Source organism: Triturus cristatus, chromosome 8 (assembly GCF_964204655.1).
Source record: "Triturus cristatus chromosome 8, aTriCri1.1, whole genome shotgun sequence".
NCBI lineage: Eukaryota > Metazoa > Chordata > Amphibia > Caudata > Salamandridae > Triturus > Triturus cristatus.
In genome coordinates, this window is record NC_140591.1 from 950,085,775 (window position 1) to 950,098,913 (window position 13,139).

Below are 13,139 nucleotides of genomic sequence, written 5' to 3' on the forward strand. Positions count from 1 at the left end.
GTAGTCCCTATCAAAGTGTGCACAGGATTCTGTTCTTCTAAATACCATACTACCTCAAATAGTGTTAGCATTACTATGAGAAAGACTACTACCACTGCTACCCTACTCCCAGTAGACCACTAGACCACAGAGGACTATTCTGCTGTATTGGTGGGGCCACCAGGGGTTGTTCCTCCTTCATGGCTGCACGGCCAAATGGGTACATAGAAAGAAATCTTTGGAATTGGAGACACAAAAATACAACCGACCAGAGGGGCACACCCCTTCTAGAGCCTCGCTGGCAGACTCCTATTGTTCATCAATGACTGTGCTATGAAGCACTCCCACTGGGGAGCTGCGCGATTGCAACCCTTGCTGGAAAACAAATCCTCTTCTTTCAGGATAGGGCACCCTCCCTCCTGAGAATACACCCTCAGTTAATCCTGTCCAGTTTCCAGGCCAGTGCACGAATCTCTGTTCCCTATTCTTATCACTGGTACCTTAGACAGGGTACCTACAACCTGGTCACAAGTCCTTCCCTAACTCCTAGACTGTCCCTCTGATGCACTGTCCCTTCGTCGAGGGCGCAGGTTATACCTGGTGCCTGGTGGCTCCAGGTACTGTCTCATCAACAAAAAGGGGGTGAAACTCAGGGTCAGGTGAGCATTGAAATTCAGATTGATGTGCACCAGAAACTGGAGTATACGGGTGGCCCTTATCTCTGGGGGGACCGCCGCAAGCAAGGCCATGTCACTTTCTTGGTCTGTCTGCGCCCACCTCAATCGGGCGTCAGAGAAGGGAACAAAATGGGACACTCGCTTCCCTTCCTGGTCAGCAATGCCATTGAGGACTCACCAGTCATAAGGAAGTGGGAGAGGGATCCTCTTGACGTGTGTTCCATGCACCCAGTGTTTCCGGCCTTCAAACTTTACTGCGGTGCGGGTGGCAAGGAGGACCAACAGTGGCCCTTCCAACGAGGCTCCATTCAGCTCTTTCACTGGAAATTCTTCACCAAGACATACTCCCTGAGCTGAACTGATGCCCGGGGCCCTCTGGTACTGGTTGCAGTGTGTCGTGAATCTGTTGGTGGATAGAATGAAGATCTTTAGTTAACTCATACAGATAGTCCACAAGCAGGGGGTACTCTATCTCGGAGAAGCACTTGGGTCTTGGAACACCCCAGACGTTGGCGGAGCATCCAAAGACCACTTCGTACGGGGACAACCATGTTCTAGAATGCTCTGTCGCTCTGGTAGATAACAAAGCCAAGGGTAGAGCATCGGGACATCGCAAACCTGTACTTTCTTGAATCTGTGCTAATTTCAGTTTGAGAGTCCTGTTGTATTTTTCCACGAGACCTGCTGACTGTGGGTGGTTAGCTGCATGGAACTTCTGTTTAATGTGCAGACCCTCACACGCTATTTTGATAACCTTTGAATTGAGGTGACTTCCGGTGACACTCCAAATCAAATGTGGCAAACCGAAGCGCGGGAAGAACTCTTTTAGAAGCACCTTTGCCGTCGCTACAGCTGTGTTCTCTTTAGTTAGATATTCTTCAATCCATTTACTGAATGCACAAATTACAACCAGCACATACTTCAAATTGTTCACTCGTTCCATTTTGATGAAATCCATCTGGAGAACCTTCGAAAGGGAAGGAAGGCGGTGCAAAGTTACCTGCGGGTGTAGGATTGCCTTTCCCAGGATTATGTTTCATACAAATAATGCAGTGAATCACTAGGTGTGTGGCTACCTTAGAGATATTATTGTTCTGCCATACTAGGTCCAGTAGCTTACATTTTCCTTTGGCACTAACGTGTGCTGGGCCGTGGGCCATGGTAACATCAGGGACCACGTAGGCATTAGGCAGCAACCATCTCTGTTTCCCAGACAGGTCAGTCCAGCACCCATCCTCGTCCAAACGTCCTGTACTCTCCTCCCATATTGGCAGTTCATCTAAGGTCGCCTCACTCTGTGGTTCCCTGACATTTTCTAATGTGTCCTCGAACATTCCATTGTGTGGGACCCACCTAGTGGGACCTGCCACAAACATCTTATTCATCTTTGATCTAGCTGTCTCCTTAGCTATCTGATCTGCAAACGCATTTCCCCTTCCAACGTCATCTGTTACTGCTTTGTGAGCGCTACATTTTATTATTGCCAACTTATCAGGACGTTTCAATGCTGAAAACAGTCTATGTATCAATGGCCATGCTGTATTTGCAACCCGTACGAGGTCAAGAACCCTCTTTGCACCCAGAGGTGCCTGAAATTATGGGCCACCCCAAAGGCATACTGGCAGTCGGTGTAGACATTGACAGTCAGTCCCTCTTTCAACTCACAAGCCCTAAGGAGGGCAACCAACTCTGCAGCTTGGGCCGATTGGTATGGGATACAGGATGTCTCAACTACAGTGTGTAGGGTTGTGATTGCATAAGCTGCAGGGGTAATGCCATCTGGTAGTTTGAAACAAGAGCCATCGACATATAGTTCCCCTTGGGATTCAGGTAAGGGAACATCAGTAAGGTCTACCTGTCCTTTCGTTCCTTCCTCAGTCCGAAATAAACAATGATGGACATTGTCCTTTTCTTCCAAATTTAAGGGGTAGTAACGTGGCTGGGTTCAGAATAGCACATCGTTTGATGGTAATGTGCAGAGCAAACAAGGTTAATTCATATCCAGTCAGACGTGCACTAGTAAGGTGCTGCGTCTTTGTCTTATTCAATAGTGTATTCACAGCATGAGGTACCATTACTGTGAGATCAGTATCAAGGATGAGCCCTGCCGATTGTCTGATAGAAACTGCCACCACCGCGGCAGCTCTCAGGCAGCTCGGGAGAGCTCTGGCAACGTTATCAAGAATAGCAGAGAAATAAGCGCAGGGTCCACCGAAACCCTGTGTTAGAAAAGAAAGCGCGCAACCACCCGCCTCGTGTATGTAGAGCACAAAAGGCTTCTGGTGATCAGGAGTACCAAGCACAGGAGCAGAGCAAAGCGCAATCTTTAATTGCTCAAAAGCTTGATGGCATGCAGATGTGCAAGGCAAGGGTTCATGCACTTCTTTGGTAGTCAGGTAAAGGAGGGGTTTTGTTAGTAAGGAATAATTAGGGATCCAGTGACGACAATACGAAGTTATACCAATAAAAGCATGCACCTCGCATTGGGTCTTAGGAACAGGCATATAAGTAATAGCAGCTATGCGTTCAGGTGTTAGTCTGCGATCCTCCTTCGACAGTAGGTGACTTAAATAGGTGACCTCCTATCGACAATATTGACATTTTGTAAGTGACACCTTGTGTCCATGGTGTGCCAAATACAACAGTAATTAAACTGTGGCCTCTTTACAACCATCTTCAGTGTCCAATGCCACAAGTAGGTTGTCAATGTACTGCAACAGCACATTACCAGGGGGAAGTTCCAATTGAGCTTTCAAAGCTTGGCTATAGATACTAGGACTTTCTCTATAGCCTTGTGGAGCACGGCAGAATCTAAAGCTCCTTCTAGCTATTGCAAATCCAAACAGATATCTGCTATCTACATGGTTTGGAATGCTGAAGTAAGCATTCTTCAAATCGATCACAGAAAAGCAGTTTGCTGACGGGGGAATCATTGTCAAGATATTGGTAATGTCTGGAACCACAGAGTACTGGGGAACCACTATTTTGTTAACCTCTCTAAGGTCAATTACAAAGCGGTAAACATCAGGGTGAGCATCAAAAGAATCCAAGGGTGTCTTTTTAAGAATAGGAAGAATAGGGCTATCACATACATTTGCCGCTGTCTCCTCAACCACACCAGACTTAATCAAATCCTGTAATATTTGCAATAAGGCCTTTTCTCCTGCCTGAGAAATCTTGTACTGGGGACTACGTGTCAATACAGCATTGTCGGTGTAGAGACCGGTGGGATCTGGAGTAACCCCACATCCGTGTCTCCCGTAGCCCATAATGTGCGTGGCACATCGTTAAACTCAGCCGGGTGGGGGGCATCCTTTGCAAAGCATTGTTTAGCACGGGCCACTTGTGGTCCAATTGTCATGTAAACGCCGTTTGGAGAACAAAAATTGTCGCATGTAACATTTTTAACAAATCCAATCCCAACAAATTCTCCCCAGAATTTGAAGTTAATAAAAATTGTGAATCAACCATGAAGGGGCCAATGGTCAAAGCAAGAGGTTTGGAAATGGGGCTTACAACCAGCATGCCTGAAAAACCTACCAACACATTATTTTGGCCAGACTGAGCTTCCCCAGGACCAGCAAACGAGAAACAGAGCTATTCATAGCACCTGTGTCAATCAAAAATGTCTTAGCCATGCCTTGCAGATCTGCAGTGACATAGGGTCCGCGTTCATCTACAGGCACCAGAACTGATCCCTTGCCATGTCCCTGGCTATCCTAGTTATGAGATATCCTCGTCACTTCGTCCATGTCATAGTCATCATGATTGTACTGCCTCCCTTGGGGGTCGTCAAAATAGTTCCCGCTCTGTTGAGTAGATGATGTATTCTCTGACTGCATCTCCCCCGGCCTCCTCCTCCTCTTCCACGTCCTCTAAAACCCCGACCTCTCGGGCCTCACCTTTCGGCAATAACTCCGGACACTCATTCCACCAATGTCCCTCCTACTTGCAATATGCACATTGGTTGAGCCCAATGAGTGCACTCGAAGTACCACCCCTGTTAGTCCAGGGTAGCCGCTGGACCGAACCCGAACCTCTTCCTCTTCCACTTCCCCTCCGAACTTGCTGCATCAACACCCTCGTTTTCAACTCTTTTTACATTTTCTCCACTTTCCCCTTCTCTTCATTCTCTCTATGCTCGCAGTACTGTGCCATACTCAGTATTACCGACGGGAAGGAGGTGCTCCAAGTATTTTCTGAAGCCTGAAATCTAGTCGCAATCTCAGGAAGCAAGTTATTAACTAACCTGCTGACAAACAACCGGACACCACCTTCCAACGACAGGTCCTGAAAACTAAAGTCGAGAAACACCCCTTCAAACCTAGTAAAGAAATCAGACACACTCTTGTCCTTCTTATGACGACATGCAGTCAACTTGTCCCAATCCACCCGTCTTGGCGGATAAGGGAATGCATATAAGTGATAATGCGACCCGGCAAAGCCAATAACTCTGCCTTCGGCTTCTCGCTGGGATTGTGTTCCTTATCCCACGTCCTGATCTGATCCCATGTTCCTCCCTATTCCACTATATGATCCTGTGTATGCACTTGCCTCCATATATCCACCGGTACCAACAGGCCAAAGAACAACTCAATATCAGCCAACGTCATCACCTTGGAGGAGGCTGCCTCTGTCAACTCTTTGTTGTATGCAGTCGGGTTTTTGAAAAGGTCTGGCAATTGACCATTAAGGGATATTACCTCACTCCTCTTCCATGGAGTGTATATCCACTGCTCCTGAAACTGAGCATCGACTCGTGGCCTAATTACAGTATTCGTGGAGTCGCGCAGTTCTGGCATTTCAGGATGGTAAATGGGATGGACCTCCCTCCTTGGGCTCTGGATCACCATCGTCGGATCCTTTTGGAGCAATCTGCCCCGATAATCCACCAAGGTCGTTACATTACCAAAAACCTCATTGGGACCCATACCTGTAGCATGTACCCTGTCCCGTATGTCATAGATGATCTGCGGTGCAATACCCTGAAAACACTGCTCCCACAGCCCTATTAGTGTGGCCGACATGTGCTTAAGAGCATGCTGCTGTATGAAGGGTTCATAATCTTTCATCACACTCCACACATCTTCCACACTATAGATTGCATTCCGGGCCCAGTGAGCTGCTTGATTCACCACCATTTGCTTTTCCTCATCACCCACAGCAGAACGCACCAACACTTTCTCTATGCGGTCTCGTGCTGCCGCCCAATTCCCTTCATGTGTCCCACGTACAGGAGTCTCGCCATTCTGCAGTGCTTAGGGTGTCATACTTGAGGGAGAAAAAGCAGATGAAGAGACAGGTATCATCATGAAGGGAAACAGTGTTCTAGGAGAGAAAGGGGGCGTAGCAGCTTATACGGTCAGTAGACATAACAGGAGAGCTAACGGCTCCCACCCCTGTTACTTGCATGAGTGGAGAGGTAGAAAGTGGGGCTGGGTCTGAAGCAGTTTGGCTAGTGGCAGAAATACTTGGGAGAGAGGCACCGGGGGCCAGGGACTAAGATGGTGGAACTTTTGGGTATATCCGCTTAGGAGCATAAGGTGGAGGAGGGCGAGTATCCAATAGCTCTTCAACTAAAACATCACCTTCCTCTCTAGTAACATAACATTTATCAATCTGCAATCAAACATTTCTATTTGCACATTGTATGCCTTTCACTATCTTTTCCCTTTCATAGGCCACTGCTTTCTGCGTTATGGTTTGCGTCTGTGTCTTCCAGGCCTCTTTCTCTGCTCTCATACACCGTTGCTTTGCTTCCTTTTGCCATACTCTTAGAGAATCAAACATCGACTGCCTGCTCTTTTTGGCAAACATTTTGTCCTCCAAGAAATTCAATTTTTGTTCATCAAATGAGCCAGTAAGTGTCCATTTTAACTCAGCTTTGTCCCTTGTATATTTATTCCACAATGTGCAAAACATAATGGGCCAATACCATGCTTGACGTATACATCAGAATTTGGGGTACCCTCCAGAGGCGCAGGCTGGCTCTCTTCCAGTCGAGCCTTAGTAGAACAACACCGTCATCCAAAACACCCCAGTTTACTTAGACAAGGCATCTTAATATAAGACACATGCACTGTCCCCAACGGACAAGTATAACACCTTCAAAAATAATAAAGAAAAAAATTAAATAATAAAAAATAGTTCAAGACCAAACAAAACGGTCCGGAGACCGCTCCCTACATTCCGGAGACTGTACCAAGTTTGAGAAGACAGCCCGGAGGCTGTACCAAATTCAAGAAGACAGTCCGGAGACTGTACCAAGACACAGCCCTTCGGCTAGTGTCGTTCAAGCAAGGAATCCGAAAACCGTAACAAGACAGTCCAGAGACCATACCAGGACACAGCCCGTAGGCTCGTGCCGTTCAAGAATGGCACAATTTTTCCAAGAATCAAATCACTTACCTGGTGCACACAGGTCGAGTTAAATTATTCTCCACTGCCGACTCTTTGGACCAAACGTTCAACTCCAAGGTTTTGCCTTCTCAGGACCCCAGCCGGTGATCACTAGATGAGGAGTCGCCCGATCAGACGGGCGGGGCAGTTGCGAGAACCAAGCCCGATTGTGTGGGGTACCCTGATCCGCCTGACCAACCAGATGCAACCCCGACCCTGCAACCCAATTGTGGGTGAGTCGGGTCACCTTGCGGGGTCCCTGTTCGGGAGCCACCTGAAGGAAGTAGCCCTTAGGGGCCACCCGGGATATTTACAACCACCTGCTATGCCTTCCCAAGTAATGAAGAGTCCAACAGAGAGTAGAGAATACAAACAGGCTTTTATTAACAATACTCTGCAGAGGAGTCCAATCTGACCTGCACCCTAAGATGTCTGCCGAGGGACTGACCACCCAACAGTCTGCAACACATAATCATTCTTCCCAAGAGCCTCCAACCACGCTTACAGTGGAAAGTTACCGGCCTGGGCAAACATGAACAAAGGAGGCACAGAAGGATGGGCTATCACCTGGCAGATGAGTACATGCTATCTGTAACTCAAGGTTACCACGCTGAATCTCAGCGTGTCCTAACATGGGAGCAGAACTACACACTTGGGTAGGTATGCGAGGGCAGAATGGCCTATTCATTAGTAAGTCGGGAAGCAGCCTTGAACAGAAGAGAAAATAATAACGAAATACAGTGTTCTGCTGAGGCAAGCAATACGAATAATGAGGCCTAGTTCAGGCACAGCCTAAGAAGCCTAATAGGAATTACGAAATACAAAATGGAGTCACACTCGCTAACTAAAGCTTGCACATTACAGGGATAACTTAGTGGGTTGCATAACGTGAATACAAATGTTGTCTATTTAGCCACACACTGCTAACCTAATATAACATGAAATGAGTGCATAGCAGGAATGGGGTTTTCAAACCTAACACCAGATACAAACAACACAGGTTACTACATAATGCCAGATTACAGTAAAGAATTAGTGTTATTTTGCAGTGAGAGGGAGAGCTGTATCCTCTCAGTGCTTACTCAAATGCATGGTGAGGCCTGTTGAATATTAATCTGCCACACTTGGGGCCACATGTACGACCATACGGTTTTGAGTGCTCAGGAAATCAGCGTGGCTACTTGGGGTTATGCGAGGAGCCAGCTTGCGGGATTTGTGTATCAGCAAGGCGAAGAAGTCTGAGGTATCGGGGACATGTCAATTCTCGGAATTCAGTTGTGAGCAAGGTCATAAAGGGTCGCCACAGCTCTGGAAATTCATACCCTTTGCCAGCTAAAGTGAGGGTGAGCTTTTCCATTCCAAGCACCTGCCAAAGCCTCTGTAGCCATCCGGAGAGTGTTGGTGGCTGGGTGGAGTGCCAGTGCGCAAGAATATTTTGAGTGGCTGCACCCAGTGTGATAGCTATCAACCGACCCCTCCTAGACTTTAGGGGATATGTTATAGGATTGGGTAGTCCCAGAAGAATGTGTGCGGGGAATTGTGGGAGTTGTGTATCAAAGTGGCTATCTACCTCATCTAATATATGAGACCAATATGGTTGGATGCGGTCGCAGCTCCAGAGAAGATACGTGAGGGTGCCCACTTCCCCACATCTTCTCCAGCACAGGGCACTCTGTCGAGCATCGAAGCAGTGGAGGCGTTCCGGTGTGTAGTACCAATAGGTGGCTACCTTAGTCAGTGTCTCTGTAAGGCTCATGTGGAATGCTGAGTGCCACGCCCTGTGGTAGATGCCATCCCACACCTTATGGCTAAGTGTTCATCCCAGTTCCCGCTCCCATCGCATTCGACCAGCATTGTAGGTAAGGGTACAAGTCAGTAACAACTCTTTATATAGGTCGGAAATTATTTTTTTATCGGAGGTGCGGGTGATGAGCCATTTTTCGTAAGGGGTTTGCAGGTGCTGAGCGCCTGGTTTGACATGTGGTTGAAGACCCCAATGCCTGAGTTGGAGGTAGGGTAGGCGGTCCGATTCAGGGATGCCATAGTGTGTCTTGAGTTGTGGGAACGGAATAATCCCTTCTAGGTCAAAGAGAAGGCCGAGGGATCGGCACTCGATGGGACGCCATGCTGCGAAGGCCTTGGGGTTGATACCAGGTAGAAATTCTGGGTTATTAAAGAGGAGCGTCAGGGGGAGGGAAAGGAGTTCGGACCGTGGGCAGTGTTAGTGTGACCCCAAACCTCCATGATCGTGCCCATGATATATGACGCAGAGAGATTGGGTGGCCTATCTGTCTGACGAAGAAAGGGGATGCCCTGTAGGGGCCTAGCAGCTACCGCCTGGTCTTGAAAAAAACAGTGTTTCTCCGACTCGAGGCTCTGCCATTCTACCAGATATCGAAGTTGTGAGGCATAAAAGTAGAGCTGTAGGTCCGGAATCCCGACTCCCCCCTTCTCCGGTGGGAGAACCGTGACCGCGTTCTTGAACCGGGGCTTATGGCCCTGCCAAATGAAGTGTGCTAAGTCAGCTTGTGTTTGTTGGATCCAGCCCGGAGGGTGCCGGAGGGTAAGAGTCTGGAAGAGGTACAGGATCTGAGGAAGAACGGTCATCTTAGTGGCTGCTATTCTGCCTAACCAAGATAGAGTGTGGTGCTTCCATTGCCCTAGTTCCTTGTGAATGTGCGTACGGAGTTTGGAGTAGGTGATGTCAATAGTGGCTGGTATGGTGGGCCCTAGCTGATTTCCCAGATAGGGGATCAAAGAGGTTGACCACTGGAGAGTATGTTCGTCTTGCAGATGAGCTAACGTAGTAGAGGAGAGAGAAATGGCTAGAGTAATGAACTTATCTATGTTAACCTTAAATCCGGAGGCCTGTGCAAAGCGGTGCAGCTCTATGAAAAGGGCGCGCATCGCGGGGATCGGGCTAGAGAGGGAGAGCAGAATATCATCCACGTACAGGCTAATGGTATGGGTATCCCCTCCAAATTTAATGCCCGTGATGAGAGGGTTGCTTCTGACCCGTAGAGCAAGCGGCTCCATATAGAGCGCAAATAGGAGGGGCGAAAGAGGGCACCCTTGTCTAGTGCCTCTGCCTATAGAGAAGCGCGAGGACACGTCTGGCCTTTCACCCGCACAGTCGCTTTCGGTAAGCGATAAAAGTTGAGGATCCGAGTGCGTAGTTTTTCGCCAAGGCCGAATGTACCCAATCGAAGGCTTATTCAGCGTCGATGGCCAGCATCATGTACTCCCCCATTGTGCGTGACGCCTTCTCTATCAGGTGGAGGATTCTCTTAGTGTTATCACTCGTTTGCCGTTGCGGAATAAAGCCGGCCTGGTCTGGCTCTATCAATTGGATCATATATGGTGCGAGAAGAGTAGTGAGGATACTAGTGTAAAGCTTAATGTCTACATTCAAGAGGGAAATTGGCCTATACGAGCTGCATTGTGTTCGGTCCTTCCCGGGTTTCGGGATGACCACGAGTGATGCTTCCAGCATCTCCTCTGGGATGGCCCGACCTGTGCGAAGGTATTAAATAGATCACGCAATATGGGAGCTACTTGGGTGCAGAAGGTTTGATAAAAGGCCCCTGTGTAGCCATCTGGCCCAGGTGATTTGCCAAGCTTGAGGCGAGAGATCGCTGCGATAATCTCCTCCGTACCTATGTCCCTGTCCAGGCAGTCGACCTGTGCATTGTTGAGAGTGGGTATTAGCGCTGTGGCTAAGTAATCAATGCTATGTTGTGCATCTAAAGTGTCGCCTGAGTACAGCGTCGCGTAGAAGTCTCTGAAGGCTTCCGCAATTGCCATGTCATCTGTGGTGAGCTCACCCCCAGTGGTGTGAATGGTCTGCACTCCCTGTCGCTGCCTGGTTTCCCGCAGTTTGTGCGCTAAGAGGCAACAACATTTATCGCCCCAGGTGAAATAGGAGTGGCGGAGTCGAAGAGCCGCATACTCGGCCTGGTCCTGGTCGAGTGCCGCAAACAGTTTCCGTTCCACGCAAAGTTGACGCCAGGCTCTGGCCGCTCCAGTGCGCTGGTGCATCTGCTCAAGTTCAGCTACCCGTTGAGTAAGCTCATCTCTGTGCTCTAAGTTTTCGGCTGTGGATATGGCTATAAATTCCCCCGTAACATCGCCTTGAGGGCCGTCCATTGTGTCGCTAAAGAGGTGTCTGGAGTAATGTTGAGGGCAAGGTAATTCGTGATAGCGGCCTTAACTTGGTCAACTGTAGAGGCCTGATGCAGCAATGCGTCGCGCAGTCGCCAGTGTCTCAACGGTTGTCGTGTAGGAGGGAACTGGAAGGAGGCAATGACTGAGGAGTGATCTGAGAGGGATGCCGTCAGAATCTCGGAGTCAGTTGCAAGTGCTTGTAGTGGGGCGGAACTAAGGAGATAGTCTAGTCTGGCATATGTTTTATGAGCTCCCAAGTGGAAAGTGTAGGCTCGGCTGAGGGGATGGAAATACTGTCATAAATCGACAATACCTAGCTCTTGGAGGCGGGCCGGCCCTGTCGGGGAAAGAGCACCAACCTGGCTTGTTCGCTGGCACGAGCAGTCGTGAATGTTATCAAATACTAAATTCAAGTCCCCACCCATCAGTAGGCGCCTCTCTGAGTTGGTCGTTGCCTCAGTAAGTGCATTGTGAAAAAATGTGTCTTGCCCTTCATTAGGGGCATATAAGGATCCTGCTATGAAGGAAACTCCAGCCACAAGAAACTGATATGTGAGCAGGCGGCCCCTGATCTCAGCCTCTTTCTGGAGCACTTTTCCTTGGAAGGAACGGGAAACGAGAATGGCAACCCCGGCAGATTTAGTAGGATTGGAGGAGAACATCTGTGTGGGAAAGGTGCGTGATTTCATCCTGTGGTGGTCTTTTGTGGATAAAATGTGTCTCCTGCAGGAGACATATGTCGGCTTTGGATTGCTCCAAGTAGTGGAGGACTGCCCTGCGTTTAATGGGATTGTTTAAGCCGCGAACGTTAAGTGTCAGAATTCTAATAGGTTTGTGTGGCATCGAGGTTAACAGGGAGCGTAAGCTGTGCCACATCGTGAGCAGTCATACGGGCTAAGGGATGGGTGACTATGAGAGGGCAGCCTATACCACCTAATAGCCGGTCCGCATAGCGCAAAGAGAATAGGTGGACGAGGGGACCCAGCCCAAAACAAACCCCAAAAACCCCTGAAAACAAAGCCCCAATACAACATCCAGCTGGGGACAGTTCAAACAGTCAAGGTCATGTAACATTGTCCATCATCTCGAGACGACCGGTCAGAAAAAAGAGGTGTGTACGTCTTGTGACCAATAGAAAGAGCACCATTCCACCCGCCGCCCACTTAGGCCTAGTAAGGGAGTATGCAGAAGGTAAAAAAGAACAGAGTTTCATTTGGTGCTGGAACCCTCCCCTGTGAGGGCCTCCGATACGGCAGTGACAGCTGCCTGCTGGCTCCTGGCTATCTCAGATTTCTGCAGTTTCCGGGAGCGTCTTCGCCTGCCCTGCCGTTGCCATCCTGACGGGGATATCTCGGGCCCTGTACCAGTGCTGTGTTTTTCATCTTCCTCGATCGGTGGGGCGAGGCCCAGCAATCGGCAAGAATCTATTAATTAACGAAGTTGATGGAGTTTGCTGTTGTAGCGGAAGATTAGTCGGAATGGGTGACCCCAAGAGTACGGGATCCCCTGCTGTCGAAGGTGTACTGTCACAGGACGGAATTGTCGGCGACGTTGAAGAGTGATCAAAGCTAAGTCCTGGTACAGCACCGGGGAGTGGCCGCGGAAGGAGATGAGGTGTAGAGATCTCGCCCTAGTGAGGATGGGTTCCTTGATCCTGAAGTCCTGCATGCACACCAGGATATCTGCTGGAGGGGCATTGGGTGCTCGCGGTGGCCCGACCCTGTGCGCTCTGTCTAGGATGATGTCGGAAACGTGGGAGTCACCAAGTTTATGACGGAAGAGGCTGTTGCTAAATGCGAACAGATCTTTGGTGTCCTCATTAGCTTTCACCCAAGGATCCTGATATTGTGTCTGCGGGACCTATTTTCCAAGTCCTCTAGATGTGATTGGATGTCCACATGTTGGTCCTGCACTCTAATT